Genomic DNA, 20,385 nt, shown 5'->3' on the forward strand with positions numbered 1-20,385 from the left:
GTGGGAGTGACCTTAAGTGAATGCTAAGAACACCCAGGTGTGGGAGTGATCCAAAGTGAATGCTAAGAACACCCAGGTGTGGGAGTGACCTAATGTGAATGCTAAGAATCCCCAGGTGTGGGAGCGACCTATTGTGAATGCAAAGAACCCCCAGGTGTGGGAATGACCTAGTGTGAATGCTAAGAACCCCCATATGTGGGAGTGACCTAATGTGAATGCTAAGAACCCCCAGGTGTGGGAGCGACCTATTGTGAATGCAAAGAACCCCCAGGTGTTGGAGTGACCTACAGTGAATGCTAAGAACCCCAGGTGTGGGAGGGACCTAAAGTGAACGCTAAGAACACCCAGGTGTGGGAGTGACCTAATGTGAATGCTATGAAATCCCAGGTGTGGGAGTGACCTAAAGTGAATGCGAAGAAACCCCAGGTGTGGGAGTGACCTAAAGTGAATGCTAAAAAACAGGTGTGGGAGTGACCTAAAGTGAATGCTAAGAACAACCAGGTGTGGGAGTGATCCAAAGTGAATGCTAAGTACCCCCAGGTGTGGGAGTGACCTAATGTGAATGCTAAGAACCCCCAGGTGTGGGAGTGACCTAATGTGAATGCTAAGAACCATCAGGTGTGGGAGTGACCTAAAGTCAATGCTAAGAACCCCCAGGTGTGGGAGTGACCTAATGTGAATGCTACAAAAACAGGTGTGGGAGTGACCTAAAGTGAATGCTAAGAGCCCTCAGGCGTGGGAGTGATCTAAAGTGAATGCTAAGAACCCCGAGAGTGGGAGCGACCTAATGCGAATGCTAAGAACCCCAGGTGTGGGAGGGACCAAAAGTGAATGCTAAGAACCTCCAGGTGTGGGAGTGACCTAATGTGAATGCTAAGAACACCCAGGTGTGGGAGTGACTTAAAGTGAATTCTAAGAACCCCCAGGTGTGGGAGTGACCTATTGTGAATGCAAAGAACCCCCAGGTGTGGAAGTGACCTAAAGTGAATGCTAAAAAATTACAGGTGTGGGAGTGACCTAAATTGAATGCAAAGAACCCACAGGTATGGGAGTGACCTAAAGTGAATGTCAAGAACCCCAGGTGTGGGAGTGATCTAAAGTGAATGCTAAGAACCCCATGTGTGGGAGTGGCCTAAAGTCAATGATAAGAACCCCCAGGTGTGGGAGTCACCTAAAGTGAATGCTAAGAACACCCAGGTGTGGGAGTGACCTAACGTCAATGCTAAGAACCCCCAGGTGTGGGAGTGACTTAAAGTGAACGCTAAGAACCCCCAGGTGTGGGAATGACCTAGTGTCAATGAAAAGAACCCCCATATGTGGGAGTGACCTAATGTGAATGCTAAGAACCCCCAGGTGTGGGAGCGACCTATTGTGAATGCAAAGAACCCCCAGGTGTGGGAGTGACCTAATGTGAATGCTAAGAACCCCCAGGTGTGGGAGTAACATCAAGTCAATGCTAAGAACCCCCAGGTGTGGGAGTGACCTAATGTCAATGCTAAGAACCCACAGGTGTGGGAGTGATCAAAAGTGAATGCTAAAAAAGTACAGGTGTTGGAGTGACCTACAGTGAATGCTAAGAACCCCAGGTGTGGGAGTGACCTAATGTGAATGCTAAGAACCCCCAGGTGTGGGAGTAACATCAAGTCAATGCTAAGAACCCCCAGGTGTGGGAGTGACCTAATGTCAATGCTAAGAACCCACAGGTGTGGGAGTGATCAAAAGTGAATGCTAAAAAAGTACAGGTGTTGGAGTGACCTACAGTGAATGCTAAGAACCCCAGGTGTGGGAGGGACCTAAAGTGAACGCTAAGAACACCCAGGTGTGGGAGTGACCTAATGTGAATGCTATGAAATCCCAGGTGTGGGAGTGATCTAAAGTGAATGCGAAGAAACCCAGGTGTGGGAGTGACCTAAAGTGAATGCTAAAAAACAGGTGTGGGAGTGACCTTAATTGAATGCTAAGAACACCCAGGTGTGGGAGTGATCCAAAGTGAATGCTAAGAACACCCAGGTGTGGGAGTGATCCAAAGTGAATGCTAAGTACCCCCAGGTGTGGGAGTGACCTAATGTGAATGCTAAGAACCCCCAGGTGTGGGAGTGACCTAATGTGAATGCTAAGAACCATCAGGTGTGGGAGTGACCTAAAGTCAATGCTAAGAACCCCCAGGTGTGGGAGTGACCTAATGTGAATGCTACAAAAACAGGTGTGGGAGTGACCTAAAGTGAATGCTAAGAGCCCTCAGGCGTGGGAGTGATCTAAAGTGAATGCTAAGAACCCCGAGAGTGGGAGCGACCTAATGCGAATGCTAAGAACCCCAGGTGTGGGAGGGACCAAAAGTGAATGCTAAGAACCCCGAGGTGTGGGAGTGACCTAATGTGAATGCTAAGAACACCCAGGTGTGGGAGTGACTTAAAGTGAATTCTAAGAACCCCCAGGTGTGGGAGTGACCTATTGTGAATGCAAAGAACCCCCAGGTGTGGAAGTGACCTAAAGTGAATGCTAAAAAAGTACAGGTGTGGGATTGACCTAAATTGAATGCAAAGAACCCACAGGTTTGGGAGTGACCTAAAGTGAATGTTAAGAACCCCCAGGTGTGGGAGTGATCTAAAGTGAATGCTAAGAACCCCATGTGTGGGAGTGGCCTAACGTCAATGATAAGAACCCCCAGGTGTGGGAGTCACCTAAAGTGAATGCTAAGAACACCCAGGTGTGGGAGTGACCTAACGTCAATGCTAAGAACCCCCAGGTGTGGGAGTGACTTAAAGTGAACGCTAAGAACCCCCAGGTGTGGGAATGACCTAGTGTGAATGCTAAGAACCCCCATATGTGGGAGTGACCTAATGTGAATGCTAAGAACCCCCAGGTGTGGGAGTGACCTATTGTGAATGCAAAGAACCCCCAGTTCTGGGAGTGACCTAAAGTGAATGCTAAAAACGTACAGGTGTAGGAGTGACCTAAAGTGAATGCAAGAACCCCCAGGCGTGGGAGTGACCTAATGTGAATGCTAAGAACCCCCGGGTGTGGGAGTAACATCAAGTCAATGCTAAGAACCCCCAGGTGTGGGAGTGACCTAATGTCAATGCTAAAGAAACGGGTGTGGGAGTGACCTAAAGTGAATGCTAACAACCCCAGGTGTGGGGGTGACCTACAGTGAATGCTAATAACCCCCAGGTGTGGGAGTGACCTATTGTGAATGCTAACAACCCCCAGTGACATAAAGGGAATACTAAGAACTCCTTGCATGGGAGTAACCTAAAGTCAATGCTAAGAACCCCCCGGTGTGGGAGTGACCTAATGTGAATGCTAAAAAAAAAAACAGGTGTGAGAGTGACCTAAAGTGAATGCTAAGAACCCCCAGGCATGAGAGTGATCAGAAGTGAATGCTAAGAACTCCCAGGTGTAGGAGCGACCTAATGTGAATGCTAAGAACCCCCAGGTTTGACAGTGACCTAATGTGAATGCTAAAAAAACATGTGTGGGAGTGACCTAAAGGGAATGCCAAGAACCCCCAGGTGTGGGAATGACCTTAAGTGAATGCTAAGAACGCCCAGGTGTGGAAGTGACCTAAAGTCAATGTTAAGAACCCCCAGGTGTGGGAGTGACCTAAAGTGAATGGTAAGAACCCCCAGGTGTGGGAGTGACCTAACGTCAATGCTAAGAACCCCCAGGTGTGGGAGTCACCTAAAGTGAATGCTAAAAACCCCCAGGTGTGGGAGTGACCTTAAGTGAATGCTAAGAACGCCCAGGTGTGGAAGTGACCTAAAGTCAATGTTAAGAACCCCCAGGTGTGGGAGTGACCTAAAGTGAATGGTAAGAACCCCCAGGTGTGGGAGTGACCTAACGTCAATGCTAAGAACCCCCAGGTGTGGGAGTCACCTAAAGTGAATGCTAAAAACCCCCAGGTGTGGGAGTGACCTAATATCAATGCTAAGAACCACCAGGTGTGGGAGTAACTTTAAATGAACGCTAAGAACCCCCAGGTGTGGTAGTGATCTAAAGTCAATGCTAAGAAGGCCCAGGTGTGGGAGTGATCAAAGGTGAATGCTAAGAACCTCTAGGTGTGGAGTGACCTAAAGTGAACGCTAAGAACCCCCAGGTGTGGGAGTGACCTAAAGTCAATGCTAAGAACCCTCAGGTGTTGGAGTGACCTAAAGTCAATGTTAAGAACCCCCAGGTGTGGGAGTGACCTAAAGTGAATGCTAAGAATCCCCAGGTGTGGGAGTGAGCTAACGTCAATGTTAAGAACCCCATGGTGCGGGAGTGACATAAAGTGAATGCTAAGAACCCACAGGTGTGGGAGTGACCTAACGTCAATGCTAAGAACCCCAGGTGTGGCAGTGACATAAAGTGAATGCTAAGAACCCCCAGGTGTGGGAGTGACCTAAAGTGAACGCTAAGAACCCCCAGGTGTGGGAGTGACCTAGTGTGAATGCTAAGAACCTCCAGGTGTGGGACTGACCTAATGTGAACGGTAAGAACCCCCAGGTGTGGTAGTGATCTAAAGTCAATGCTAAGAACCCCCAGGAGTGGGAGTGATCTAAAGTGAATGATAAGAACCCCCAGGGGTGGGAGTGACCTAAAGTGAACGATAAGAACCCCCAGGTGTGGGAGTGACCTAAAGTGAATGCTAAGAACCCCCGGGTGTGGGAGTGACTTAAAGTGAATGCTAAGAACCCCCAGGTGTGGGAGCACCTACAGTGAATGCTAAGAATCACCAGGTGTGGGAGTGACCTAAAGTGAATGCTAAGAACCCCCAGGTGTGTGAGTGACCTAAAGTCAATGCTAAGAGCCCCCAGGTGTGGGAGTGACCTAAAGTGAATGCTAAGAACCCCCAGGTGTGTGAGTGACCTAATATGAATGCTAAGAACCCCCCGGTGTGGGAGTGACCTAATGTGAATTCTAAAAAAAACAGGTGTGGGTGTGACCTAAAGTGAATGCTAAGAACCCCCAGGTGTGAGCGACCTAAAGTGAATGATAAGAACCCCCAAGTGTGTGAATGACCTAAAGTGAATGCTAAGAACCCCCAGGTGTGTGAGTGACCTTAAGTCAATGCTAAGAACCCCCAGGTGTGTGAATGACCTTAAGTCAATGCTAAGACCCCCCAGGTGTGGGAGTGACCTAAAGTGAATGCTAAGACCCCCCAGGTGTGGGAGTGACCTAATGTGAATGCTAAAAAATAAAACAGGTGTGAGAGTGACCTAAAGTGAATGCTAAGAACCCCCAGGCATGAGAGTGATCAGAAGTGAATGCTAAGAACTCCCAGGTGTAGGAGCGATCTAATGTGAATGCTAAGAACCCACAGGTATGGGAGTGACCTAAAGTGAATGTTAAGAACCCCAGGTGTGGGAGTGATCTAAAGTGAATGCTAGGACCCCATGTGTGGGAGTGGCCTAACGTCAATGATAAGAACCCCCAGGTGTGGGAGTCACCTAAAGTGAATGCTAAGAACACCCAGGTGTGGGAGTGACCTAACGTCAATGCTAAGAACCCCCAGGTGTGGGAGTGACTTAAAGTGAACGCTAAGAACCCCCAGGTGTGGGAATGACCTTGTGTGAATGCTAAGAACCCCCATATGTGGGAGTGACCTAATGTGAATGCTAAGAACCCCCAGGTGTGGGAGCGACCTATTGTGAATGCAAAGAACCCCCAGGTGTGGGAGTGACCTAATGTGAATGCTAAGAACCCCCAGGTGTGGGAGTAACATCAAGTCAATGCTAAGAACCCCCAGGTGTGGGAGTGACCTAATGTCAATGCTAAGAACCCACAGGTGTGGGAGTAACATCAAGTCAATGCTAAGAACCCCCAGGTGTGGGAGTGACCTAATGTCAATGCTAAGAACCCCCAGGTGTGGGAATGATCTAGTGTGAATGCTAAGAACCCCCATATGTGGGAGTGACCTAATGTGAATGCTAAGAACCCCCAGGTGTGGGAGCGACCTATTGTGAATGCAAAGAACCCCCAGGTGTGGGAGTGACCTAATGTGAATGCTAAGAACCCCCAGGTGTGGGAGTAACATCAAGTCAATGCTAAGAACCCCCAGGTGTGGGAGTGACCTAATGTCAATGCTAAGAACCCCCAGGTGTGGGAGTGACCTAATGTCAATGCTAAGAACCCACAGGTGTGGGAGTGATCAAAAGTGAATGCTAAAAAAGTACAGGTGTTGGAGTGACCTACAGTGAATGCTAAGAACCCCAGGTGTGGGAGGGACCTAAAGTGAACGCTAAGAACACCCAGGTGTGGGAGTGACCTAATGTGAATGCTATGAAATCCCAGGTGTGGGAGTGACCTAAAGTGAATGCGAAGAAACCCCAGGTGTGGGAGTGACCTAAAGTGAATGCTAAAAAACAGGTGTGGGAGTGACCTTAAGTGAATGCTAAGAACACCCAGGTGTGGGAGTGATCCAAAGTGAATGCTAAGAACACCCAGGTGTGGGAGTGATCCAAAGTGAATGCTAAGTACCCCCAGGTGTGGGAGTGACCTAATGTGAATGCTAAGAACCCCCAGGTGTGGGAGTGACCTAATGTGAATGCTAAGAACCATCAGGTGTGGGAGTGACCTAAAGTCAATGCTAAGAACCCCCAGGTGTGGGAGTGACCTAATGTGAATGCTAAAAAAACAGGTGTGGGAGTGACCTAAAGTGAATGCTAAGAGCCCTCAGGCGTGGGAGTGATCTAAAGTGAATGCTAAATACCCGAGAGTGGGAGCGACCTAATGCGAATGCTAAGAACCCCAGGTGTGGGAGGGACCAAAAGTGAATGCTAAGAACCCCGAGGTGTGGGAGTGACCTAATGTGAATGCTAAGAACACCCAGGTGTGGGAGTGACTTAAAGTGAATGCTAAGAACCCCGAGAGTGGGAGCGACCTAATGCGAATGCTAAGAACCCCAGGTGTGGGAGGGACCAAAAGTGAATGCTAAGAACCCCGAGGTGTGGGAGTGACCTAATGTGAATGCTAAGAACCCCCAGGTGTGGGAATGACCTAGTGTGAATGCTAAGAACCCCCATATGTGGGAGTGACCTAATGTGAATGCTAAGAACCCCCAGGTGTGGGAGCGACCTATTGTGAATGCAAAGAACCCCCAGGTGTGGGAGTGACCTAATGTGAATGCTAAGAACCCCAAGGTGTGGGAGTAACATCAAGTCAATGCCTAGAACCCCCAGGTGTGGGAGTGACCTAATGTCAATGCTAAGAACCCCCAGGTGTGGGAGTGACCTAATGTCAATGCTAAGAACCCACAGGTGTGGGAGTGATCAAAAGTGAATGCTAAAAAAGTACAGGTGTTGGAGTGACCTACAGTGAATGCTAAGAACCCCAGGAGTGGGAGGGACCTAAAGTGAACGCTAAGAACACCCAGGTGTGGGAGTGACCTAATGTGAATGCTATGAAATCCCAGGTGTGGGAGTGACCTAAAGTGAATGCGAAGAAACCCCAGGTGTGGGAGTGACCTAAAGTGAATGCTAAAAAACAGGTGTGGGAGTGACCTTAAGTGAATGCTAAGAACACCCAGGTGTGGGAGTGATCCAAAGTGAATGCTAAGAACACCCAGGTGTGGGAGTGATCCAAAGTGAATGCTAAGTACCCCCAGGTGTGGGAGGGACCTAATGTGAATGCTAAGAACCTCCAGGTGTGGGAGTGACCTAATGTGAATGCTAAGAACCATCAGGTGTGGGAGTGACCTAAAGTCAATGCTAAGAACCCCCAGGTGTGGGAGTGACCTAATGTGAATGCTAAAAAAACAGGTGTGGGAGTGACCTAAAGTGAATGCTAAGAGCCCTCAGGCGTGGGAGTGATCTAAAGTGAATGCTAAGAACCCCGAGAGTGGGAGCGACCTAATGCGAATGCTAAGAACCCCAGGTGTGGGAGGGACCAAAAGTGAATGCTAAGAACCCCGAGGTGTGGGAGTGACCTAATGTGAATGCTAAGAACCCCGAGGTGTGGGAGTGACCTAATGTGAATGCTAAGAACACCCAGGTGTGGGAGTGACTTAAAGTGAATTCTAAGAACCCCCAGGTGTGGGAGTGACCTATTGTGAATGCAAAGAACCCCCAGGTGTGGAAGTGACCTAAAGTGAATGCTAAAAAAGTACAGGTGTGGGAGTGACCTAAATTGAATGCAAAGAACCCACAGGTTTGGGAGTGACCTAAAGTGAATGTTAAGAACCCCCAGGTGTGGGAGTGATCTAAAGTGAATGCTAAGAACCCCATGTGTGGGAGTGGCCTAACGTCAATGATAAGAACCCCCAGGTGTGGGAGTCACCTAAAGTGAATGCTAAGAACACCCAGGTATGGGAGTGACCTAACGTCAATGCTAAGAACCCCCAGGTGTGGGAGTGACTTAAAGTGAACGCTAAGAACCCCCAGGTGTGGGAATGACCTAGTGTGAATGCTAAGAACCCCCATATGTGGGAGTGACCTAATGTGAATGCTAAGAACCCCCAGGTGTGGGAGTGACCTATTGTGAATGCAAAGAACCCCCAGGTCTGGGAGTGACCTAAAGTGAATGCTAAAAACGTACAGGTGTAGGAGTGACCTAAAGTGAATGCAAGAACCCCCAGGCGTGGGAGTGACCTAATGTGAATGCTAAGAACCCCCAGGTCTGGGAGTGACCTAAAGTGAATGCTAAAAACGTACAGGTGTAGGAGTGACCTAAAGTGAATGCAAGAACCCCCAGGCGTGGGAGTGACCTAATGTGAATGCTAAGAACCCCCGGGTGTGGGAGTAACATCAAGTCAATGCTAAGAACCCCCAGGTGTGGGAGTGACCTAATGTCAATGCTAAAGAAACGGGTGTGGGAGTGACCTAAAATGAATGCTAACAACCCCAGGTGTGGGGGTGACCTACAGTGAATGCTAATAACCCCCAGGTGTGGGAGTGACCTATTGTGAATGCTAACAACCCCCAGTGACCTAAAGGGAATACTAAGAACTCCTGGCATGGGAGTAACCTAAAGTCAATGCTAAGAACCCCCCGGTGTGGGAGTGACCTAATGCGAATGCTAAAAAATAAACAGGTGTGAGAGTGACCTAAAGTGAATGCTAAGAACCCCCAGGCATGAGAGTGATCAGAAGTGAATGCTTAGAACTCCCAGGTGTAGGAGCGACCTAATGTGAATGCTAAGAACCCCCAGGTTTGGCAGTGACCTAATGTGAATGCTAAAAAAAACATGTGTGGGAGTGACCTAAAGGGAATGCTAAGAACTCCTGGCATGGGAGTAACCTAAAGTCAATGCCAAGAACCCCCAGGTGTGGGAATGACCTTAAGTGAATGCTAAGAACGCCCAGGTGTGGAAGTGACCTAAAGTCAATGTTAAGAACCCTCAGGTGTGGGAGTGACCTAAAGTGAATGGCAAGAACCCCCAGGTGTGGGAGTGACCTAACGTCAATGCTAAGAAGGCCCAGGTGTGGGAGTGATCAAAAGTGAATGCTAAGAACCTCTAGGTGTGGAGTGACCTAAAGTGAACGCTAAGAACCCCCAGGTGTGGGAGTGACCTAAAGTCAATGCTAAGAACCCTCAGGTGTTGGAGTGACCTAAAGTCAATGTTAAGAACCCCCAGGTGTGGGAGTGACCTAAAGTGAATGCTAAGAATCCCCAGGTGTGGGAGTGACCTAACGTCAATGCTAAGAACCCCCTTTTGCGGGAGTGACATAAAGTGAATGCTAAGAGCCCACAGGTGTGGGAGTGACCTAACGTCAATGCTAAGAACCCCAGGTGTGGCAGTGACATAAAGTGAATGCTAAGAACCCCCAGGTGTGGGAGTGACCTAAAGTGAACGCTAAGAACCCCCAGGTGTGGTAGTGACCTAGTGTGAATGCTAAGAACCTCCAGGTGTGGGAGTGACCTAATGTGAACGGTAAGAACCCCCAGGTGTGGTAGTGATCTAAAGTCAATGCTAAGAACCCCCAGGAGTGGGAGTGATCTAAAGTGAATGATAAGAACTCCCAGGTGTGGGAGTGACCTAAAGTGAACGTTAAGAACCCCCAGGTGTGGGAGTGACCTTAAGTGAATGCTAAGAACCCCCGGGTGTGGGAGTGACTTAAAGTGAATGCTAAGAACCCCCAGGTGTGGGAGCAACCTACAGTGAATGCTAAGAACCGCCAGGTGTGGGAGTGACCTAAAGTGAATGCTAAGAACCCCCAGGTGTGTGAGTGACCTAAAGTCAATGCTAAGAGCCCCCAGGTGTGGGAGTGACCTAAAGTGAATGCTAAGAACCCCCAGGTGTGTGAGTGACCTAATATGAATGCTAAGAACCCCCCGATGTGGGAGTGACCTAATGTGAATTCTAAAAAAAACAGGTGTGGGGGTGACCTAAAGTGAATGCTAAGAACCCCCAGGTGTGAGCGACCTAAAGTGAATGATAAGAACCCCCAAGTGTGTGAATGACCTAAAGTGAATGCTAAGAACCCCCAGGTGTGTGAGTGACCTAAGGTCAATGCTAAGAGCCCCCAGGTGTGTGAGTGACCTAAAGTCAATGCTAAGACCCCCCAGGTGTGGGAGTGACCTAAAGTGAATGCTAAGAACCCCCAGGTGTGGGAGTGACCTAATGTGAATTCTAAAAAAATCAGGTGTAGGGGTGACCTAAAGTGAATGCTAAGAACCCCCAGGCGTGGGAGTGACCTAAAGGGAATGCTAAGAACCCCCAGGTGTGGGAGCGACCTAAAGTGAATGCTAAGAACCCCCAGGTGTGGGAGTAACCTAACGTCATTGCTAAGAACCCCCAGGTGTGGGAGTGACCTTAAGTGACTGCTAAGAACCCCCAGGTGTGGGAGTGACCTAAAGTGAATGCTAAGAACCCTCAGGTGTGGGAGTGACCTAATGTGAATGCTAACAAAAAAAGGTGGTGTGGGAGTGACCTAAAGTGAATGCTAAGAACCCCCAGGTGTGGGAGTGACCGAATGTGAATGCTGGGAAACCACAGATGTGGGAGGGACCTAATGTGAATGCTAAGAACCCCCAGGTGTGGGAGTGACCTAATGTGAATGCTAACAACCCCCAGGTGTGGGAGTGACCTAATGTGAATGCTAACAAAAAAAGGTGGTGTGGGAGTGACCTAAAGTGAATGCTAAGAACCCCCAGGTGTGGGAGTGACCTAATGTGAATGCTGGGAACCCTCAGATGTAGGAGGGACCTAATGTGAATGCTAAGAACCCCCAGGTGTGGGAGTGACCTAATGTGAATGCTAACAACCCCCAGGTGTGGGGGTGACCTAATGTGAATGCTAACAACCCCCAGGTGTGGGAGTGACTAATGTGAATGCTAACAACCCCCAGGTGTGGGAGTGACCTAATGTGAATGCTGGGAAACCACGGGTGTGGGAGTGACTTCTTGGAGGAGAGTGTGCATCTCAACGGGCGTGGCAAAGGCTCTGAGCTGTGCTGCTCCTCTCTTCTTGTTAGAGTAGGGGGTAAATAGGGAATAACTGTATGATATGATAGGTTATTTATAACGTGCTTAATACCCAGAGGTTTCTAAGCGTGGAGCCGGGGACCGTGTTGCTTCCAAGGCGAGCACGTTGCCCCAGAGCTATCTTCCCGAGACCTATGTCCCATATGACTCCATATATTCCATGAGTCTCCTGCGAACACTTACTTGAAAAGATCACTCTTTGGAATGATGGGTGCCAGAAAATAATCAGATATTGTTAAGGAAATAAAGCTGTTAAATTAACATTAACACATATTTGGTAAGGGTTTCACTCTGGTGATGCAAATAATGGCAATTAACCCTTTCACTGTCCTTGGAAGACACACACATGCCTCGGCAGTAAAAGGTAAATGGATTGATTACACTGTATATGACCGTGGGCCTGATTTAGAGGCTGGCATTATTTGCTGCTGTTCCTGCACCCAGGAAGCATAAGAACTATATGATATGATATTTTATTTGTATCGCGCTCATACACAAGTGTTTCGGAGCGTGACTAGGCAAAGGGAGGGGAGCAGGGGAGAACAAACCAATGATCTTACCATGGGTTGTATACTAATTGTTCGTTTTACAAATGTTTGAATTACAATTGACCTTTTTACAATTGACCGAATTGTGAAGGTCAATTGTAACATATATGTGGAAAACCCCCCACAACGCCAAACCCCCCAAAATCCATATATATATATATATATATATATATATACGTGATCAAGCGCTCGGTGTAGCGCGAAACGCGTTGTTTGCAGGTCGCATACCATGGCATCCTGTTTGTCTGTGTTTTGTTGCATGTTTGTACCACATGTTTGTGTGTACAAGTATATTTTTTCTTGTTGAAAATTAAAGGTATCCGTATTATATACACGGCATGCTTTTTTTGTTTACATCCAGAATTTTGGAGTTTTGCAACCTATGCCTGGCTCGCGGGAGTGCGGTTCATCTTTCCTCCTTTTTGTTCAATATATATATATATATATATATATATATATATATATATATATATATATATATATATATATATGGTCAGTTTTGAAAAGGTCAATTGTGACCCTTTAAATTCGGTCAATTGTTCATTCGAACAATTGTAAATGAACAATTTGGGTAATACCCTTACCTTGCGCAGTGACATTGAGAGCGCGCAAGAGCACTGGAGAGGGAAGGGAGAAATGGCAAGTGCTGAGCACAGTATACCAAAAACACAAAAGGTAGTGCAGCCAGCAAGGTGGCAAATGCAGGTATTGAGCTCAGACAAGGGGTGAATGGTAAGGGCAGGTAAAGGGACTGGGGGTGGTGTATGGAAGGGGCTTGCAGGATTAAGAGGCATGTGGACCATTCAGTCATTCCTCATTCCGTAGTCCCATTTTACTCCACTGGGGACTGCATATTACCACATGCAATATTTACCACGTGCTGGAAATGCACATGTGGTAATGGATTTATGTGGAGGAAATTACCACCACAGTAAAGATGTTGGTTTTGGAGAGTTTCAGTTTGGAAACTAAGGGCTCAATTCATGGAAAAGAGTGCATGAATCCTGCAATAGCCACGCACCAAGAACGATACTGTGCGAACCTGTACACATAGGTAAATCTGCGTCCTGCTCATATTCATGGATCCAAACGCGCAAATGAAAACAAGCTGATCGAGGAACGCCCACAACACACCCCCATGCTAACCAAACAGCCAGCCATATCCCAACCTAAGTGCCAACCTCTGCATCCACCCCTGACCCACCATCCAGCACCCCTGCAAAAACATGCGGGCTCCTGTTCTGATCTTGATGGTCCTGCAGATTATTGTACCTGCGACCCGAAGTACTGCACAGACAGAAAGGATACACTGTCCATGCAATCTTTGAGGCCACAGGTGTGTTGAGCTGTCAACCAGGTAGCAGGAACGCCGGAAGGACCCCCTGACCGCTGCAAGGCAATGGTTGATGGTTAAACAGGAGCAGTGCAATTGGTACAGGTAGCAATCAGTATTAACAAGGCTTACCCAGGAGTGCTGTAGGTGGGGTCTTAAACGTGGCGAGAGCCACAGACTGCTGATGGTGGTGAAAGAGGCGTTCTACACGGCTCGTGGGTGAGTCGCACCTGGGTCTGATGTAGATGGACCAGTAAGACAAGAAGATCAAAACTAAGTTCCAAGGTTCAAGGTTCAGAGAGGATAATCCAAAGGCAGTCCAAGAGAGAGTTCCAAGGTCAAGGAGCCGGGGAAACAAGGCGGTATCCAAGAGGCAGAAATCCGAGGGGCAGGCAAGACAAGTCCGAAGAACAGTCCGAGGTCGCAAAGTCTGTGATCAAAAGCAGGTAAACCAGAGCGCTAAACAATCCTCAAGAGATCAGCTGTGAAGCGCTGTACACACGTTGCCAAGATGCTTTTAAACTGATTAAGCAGTCACGTGATGTGTCCCATGGACGTGCGAGATGTGACATGATCACGTGGTCACGAGACGCCGGATGTTCGGGGTTGCCGTGGGAGTCTCCATGGGCGCGACCAGCCGTGACTGCGCCTCCATGGCAACTGCCAGCGAAACGAAGGACGGTAGACGCCGGGGCTACAGGCTGGTGTCCTCCTACGCCAGGCAAACTGCTGGTTCTTTCTGTGTGCAGGAACTGCTCTTGTGGTTAGGTGTGGTATGAGGTGTGGTGTGGGGCGTGTGATCGTGTGATTCCTAATGGGGCGAGCAACGGGAGATGTGACAGCTCCCTTGTAAATCGAGGCTGCACCCCCTGCAAAAATGCGAGAGATCTCTCGTAAATCGAGGCTGCACCCCCTATGAAAACACACAGGCTCCCTTGTCAACAGACGCTGCACCCCTGCGAAAAAGCACAGCCTTCCTCGTAAGTCAATGCAGCACCCCAGAGAAAACACAAGAACGCCCTCGTAAATCGAGGTTTCACCCCCTACAACAATGTGCAGGCTTGTTCATGAACCGAGGCTGCACCCCTGCGAAAATGCACAGCCGTCATCGGAAGACAATGCAGTACAACCTGCGAAAACACAAGAGCTCCCTCGTAAGTCGAGGCTGCACCCTATACGAAAAAAAGTGCAAGCCCCTCATAAATCAAGACGGCACCCCTGCAAAACTGCAAGTCCACCCCCCTACACCCAAGGTACCCAATCTGCCCGCAAATACCCCTACTGCACCTCAACACCTCAAGTCCAGACACCACCCACTAGCCCCCCTCACTTCCAACACTAGACCAGGCAGCCCCCTAAAGTTCAGACACCACCCCCATGCCTCCCTAACCTCCAACACTACCCCAGGAGAACCCAGACAGTACTCCCCCCTCCCCACACCGCCCTCACCCCACACACTACCACCAGGCAGCCCCCTTAAGTCAGACAGCACCCACCAGCGCTCTCCCCTCTGACACTTCCCCATGCAGCCCCCTCAAGTCCAGACACTGCCCACCAAACTCCCTCACCTCCAACACTATCACAGGCAGAACCCTGACAGTACTCCCCCTCCCCACACCGCCATCACCCCAGACACTACTCCCAGGCAGCCTTATTAAGTCCAGACACCAACCTCCAGCCACCCTCACCTCCGACACTACCCAGGGCAGCACCCTGACAGTCCATACCCCTTCCCCCACTGCCCTCACCCCAGACACTACCCCAGGCTGTGCCCTGTAGTACAGACACCATTCACAAGCGCACCTCATCCCAAAACAGTACCCCAGGTAGCACCCTGACCGAACTCCCTGTTAAGCAGAATCACCTGCAGTACCTTTTGGGAACACTACAGGCAATTAGGACTATAAGTGTAAACACAATTTCACCTTTGGCACAAGCCTGTACTACACAGTAAAGTGGGAGCGATGGCTTAGGAGCCAGACCTATCTCAAGAGTTTAAGTGAGCAGTGAACAAGTTATACAAAGGACCAACAAATACAGTGATTCAAATATACACTTACTCAAGGCTTCTTGGTAAAAGAATATACATTTATTTACTCAGTAAGTTAGAAAACATTACACTACCATAAGCAGCTCCATATCACACACTAACAAACCACAAAAAATACAACCGGTAAGTAAATGAACAAGTTTAGCTCCAAATGAAGTGGGAGCAAAATGGCACTTCAGATACTTAATAAAGGGGTAAAAAGGCAACGTTATAAGTATAGACACCCCAAATACATTCATAGGCAGGGAAAAGGGTTTCAGTTAAATACAACCATCAATTCCTTTCACTAGGCCTGAGCCAAAGTCAATGGTTCAGAATATTTTGTATAGATAGCACAGTTCTGGTAGAAAACGGTTAAGTCTTTGCCACAGAGATTAGAAGAATTTGGCTAGGCGAAAAGTTTGACGAATATTAAGGGAAGGACAATCCTTCACAGTTGAGGATAGTTTCATGCACTTTCTCGATGGCCAAAAAGATTTCCGGACCGCGTTTGCACAGTACCTTGTAAATGAAGAAGAGCTGTAGCTGAAGAGGTTGTTCCTGGCAGTTCGAGCAGATCTCGCTGTTCCTGGGCTTCAGTCAAGTGGACAAGGAGGACGCCAGGAGGTTCCTGCACTGCCCAGGGATGATGCCAAAAGCTTTAGCAAGACTTTGGTTTAAGGTGTGAGTGCCGTAAAGTCCACAAGCTGGTTTCCTTCCCTCTGGCTATCTGGTTTTCAACAGCACTCTGATGAAAATTCAACCAGATGGGGACGGTGTCCAGGTGCCCTGCGAGTTGGTTGTTCCCACCAAACTCAAGGGAAGAAGTTAACCTTGAAGGGCTTCTCTGCTGATGGCGTTTCAGGCAATTCGGACTTGCAGCAGGGCTTTACCGGTCGTCCAGGAGTTGCAGCAGTCCGCTTCCTTCAACTCGTCTTCGGTTCTCTCGTTCCAGTGGTCGACTCTGCTTTCCAAGTCCCAGAGACCTGCTTTTAAACAGTTTTCCCCCATTCATTCGAGCTTGGCTATCACTCACACAGAAAGGTGGCTGTCCTTGCCGGACAGCCAGCCGGCCAATCACGCCAGAGTGCATTCAGGTCTCCTAGGAGACTAAGCACAGGGAGTTTCGGGCACCTCCCTCACATCCTGTCCACCCCAGACACCCTTGCATCAGAGGAGGGCTTCAGCATTGAAGCCCGCCAAAGGCCAATGAACTAAAGGGACCAAACATGGTTTGGCATGCAGAGACGAACACAAGAAGGACCTTTCCTAAAATAAATTGTGAAAAAAGATGACCGGAGTCTATTTTTACAGACAGGTCTTGGGCGCCATATTGCAAAACATGGCTGAACCGATTTTTAGCTACGATTGTTAGCAGCCGGGAAAAATCATGGTAGTTTGATCTAGACCACTGCCACCAGCCATTTAAATTAGAAAAAGGTAACATTTTACTGAGTGTTTTGACTCAGGGGAAGCTAGGCAACCCTCTTGCACTCTATAGGAAGATAGTGTATGCTGGGTCAGTACATTTAAAGAGACTACTAAAGTCAATTTAACTTAATTTAACTTTACATGCTCTGGGAGACGGTAGTCAGTCTGAAAGCCATCCCCGTGCCACTGCACTGAAGGTGCTGTTTGACACACAGAAAAAGATGATGCAATTGGAGTTGTTTTAAAACCCCATAACAAAAGAACACACAAGTAAAACACACATCAAAATACATGGAAGATTGGGAAAAAAGGCTCTCACTATTCCCAGGTAAAAAATCAAATCCCAGAAATCCAGCAAAGTTGCTGAGGGTCTCAAAAGGTAAGGGAAATTAGCACATATTGATAATTCTCCCTAACACCCCCCCCTCCCAGACAAATGGACAGAAGGATTTAATCCACTCCTGGATGATTCTCCTTACAGTCGGTCAAACATCCTGGAGAGACCATCAGCATTTTGGTGGTGACACCCAGACCTGTGTTCAAAGGGAAAATCAAACCCTTGCAGGCTGATTGACAATCTCAGTAGTTTTGGGTTTTCCTCTTTCATTTGCATCAACTATCTGAAGGGTTGGTGGTCAGTCTGAATCACAAAAGTAGATCCATACAAGTATGGCCTAAACTTCTTCAGTGACCACACAATAGCAAAGCACTTATGCTCTACAGTTGCCAAACTTGTTTTTGGTTCCTTCAGCTTCCTGCTGATGAAGCAAATGGGGTGCTCCCTACCTTTCTTGTCCAGTTGACTAAGGACTGCACCTACACCTGTATTTGAAGCATCTGTCTGCACAATGAAGGTTTGGTTATAGTCAGGAGTTCTTAGGAGTGGAGCTTGGCAAAGGGCTTTCTTTAGGCCTTCAAATGCTTGAGTGCACTCCTCATTCTACCTGACCTTTTAGGGGAATTTGGGAGAGGAGATCACATTCAAGGGAGAGGCTATGGTTCCATGGTTCTCAATGAAGTTCTTATAGTACCCAGCGAGGCCAAGGAAGGCTCTCACTTGGGTTTGGGTACTAGGGGTGGCTCTGTTTTGTACAGCATGCACTTTGCTAGGCAATGGCCTGATTTCACATTCTCCTACCTCAAGTCCAAGGTAGACCACTTTACTCTGACCAATTTGACATTTACTAGCCTTTATGGTCAGGTGGGCCTGCTCAAGAGCCAGCAAAACATATCCTAAGTGGTCAACATGGTCTTTCCAAGTAGGGCTGAACACTGCAATGTTATCCAAGTATGCCATGCAGAAGTCCTCCATCCCATTCAGAACTATCCTTTGGAATGTAGCAGGTGCATTCTTTAGTCCAAAAGGAATCATCTTAAACTGGTAAAGGCCTGCTGGGGTGGAGAATGCAGTTTTCTCCTTGGCATGGTCTGTCAGTGCTATTTGCCAATAGCCTGAAGTTAGATCAAATGTTCTGAGGTACTTGGCTGAACCAAGTTTATGCACCAGTTCATCTGTCCTTGGTAAAGGGTGGGCATCAGTCTTGGTGACTTTAAGAGCTCTATAGTGCACACAGAATCTCAACTCCTTGGATCATGCATTTGGAACTAGAACGTGATCTGAATGACACCTGGCCTTGTTAAATCGTTGTCTGTCTTCCCTCTGTTCCCCCTCCCTTGCCTTGTCGCGCCTTGAAACACTTGTGTATAGGTGCGTTATAAATGCCATATCATATCATATCATAACAACTGGACTAGACCATGGACTGGTCGAGGGCTATATTACCCCGAGATCAAGCACCTTGTTGACCTCCTACTTTATGTGGGATCTTACATGATCTGACATCCTGTAAACTCTGTTATTAACAGATAAACAGTCACCAGTTTGAATATCATGCTGGCCCCAAGGGGTCAAGCCTTGTGGTAGTGAAAACAGGGAGGCAAATTGATTTAACAGAAACTTGCATTCCTCCTGTTGTTCAGGTGTCAAATTAGAAGAGAGATTAACTCCTTCTATTTTCTCATCTAAGGCTGGCCTCTGAGTAGGTCAGGTAGAGGTTCACTCTCCTCCTCCTCTTGAGCTGAAGCGAAAAGCAAAGCTCCCACTTCTAGTCTTGAGGTATAAGCTTTTAAACGTTTGGTCAGAAAGACTCTGGGAGCCTCTTTAGGATTGTCTAAGTCCACCAGATAGTTGACCTCTACAAGTTTACCCACATCCTTGAAGGGTCCTATCCATTTGTCCTGTAAGGCCCTCTACCTTGTAGGTACCATAACTAGAACTAGCTGGTCTTGAGTAAACTCAACCATGTTGGCCTTCTGGTCATGACAATGCTTCACCAGAGCCTGACCTGCTTTCAAGCTGTCTGATGCTTGTGCCATCATGTGTGACATTCTCATCCGGAGACCTATCACATAGTCAGTGACTTTCACTGGCTTGGGGGAAAGAACACTCGCCAAACCCTCCTTAATTAGGGCCAGGGGGTCTCTAACTGGATGGCCATAAAGAAGTTCAAAGGGACTAAATCAAAATCCCTCCTGAGGGACTTCTCTATATGCAAAGAGAAGGCATGGCAGTAGAAGGTCCCACTTTCTTCTAAGGGGTTCCTCTAAAGCACCTATCATGCTCTTCATTGTACGGTTGAACCTCTCTACCGATCCATTTTTCTGAGGATGGTAGGCAGTTGCAAACTTGTAAATTACTTGACAGACATGGCCTGCATGTAGTGGGACATAAAATTGGATCCCCTGTCAGAGATAACTTCCTTAGGAAAACCGACCCTGGTAAAAATACCAAGTTGGGCCTAAGCAACAGCCTGAGCTGTAACAATTATCATAAGTATTGCTTCAGGATACCTAGGAGCATGGTCCACTACAACCAGGATTAACCTGTTTCTGTCACGATCCCTACCCCCAACCCTCATAGGCAAGTCAGCTTACCCATTGGACCCAGGTTAGGGTCTCCTATTATGTCCTCAAAGGCCTTGCCATCTCGCCAAAGACTCTCCTGGAGTCAGTCCTGGCGCCTCTGGCTCCAGGCTCATAATCAATGTGAAGGTAACATGAGGGCCAGGACTTTGTAATGGGCTTGGCCCAACATGGAGACTCCCATATAGCTCAGTTCAAAGAACTGAGCTATGCTGTCTAGTTTTTTGGGTGTGGTCAGGCCTTGGAATACCTGAGGCTATATAAGCCACTCCCAAACAGAGGAACACGTTTCGCGTTACTCTGTGGTTAGCAGTGTGATGCTCACCGTGTTCAGCTCGGTCTCCTGAGTTCCTTTCCTGCCTTCCTGGAGTCGCGAACCTGAAAGAACAATAAGTTTAGTATGACACTTACCTGTGAGTAGTATCCTGTTTGCAATTCATCGCTCACCCGGTCCAGTGAACACAGCATCTCGGCACTGCATCGATCTCCGGAACGCCACAACCTGGAAAGAAGGGAACGAAAAACAACATTAGCAAGTGTTTCCATATTTAAATTCAGAAATAACCATCAGACGCTTACCTGAATTGGAGTCGCTCTTGGTCAGCACCCGTTCCGGAACCTCACAACGACCTACAAAAGAGAGAAAACACAGATTAGCACACAAAAGTCAAGAAGGTGCTGCGTATCGCGCATTCCCTCACCGCTTAGTGCTCTCTCAGT

The sequence above is a fragment of the Ambystoma mexicanum genome, chromosome 10 (genome assembly GCF_040938575.1).
Source record: "Ambystoma mexicanum isolate Mex_15411 chromosome 10, UKY_AmexF1_1, whole genome shotgun sequence".
NCBI classification, from domain to species: domain Eukaryota; kingdom Metazoa; phylum Chordata; class Amphibia; order Caudata; family Ambystomatidae; genus Ambystoma; species Ambystoma mexicanum.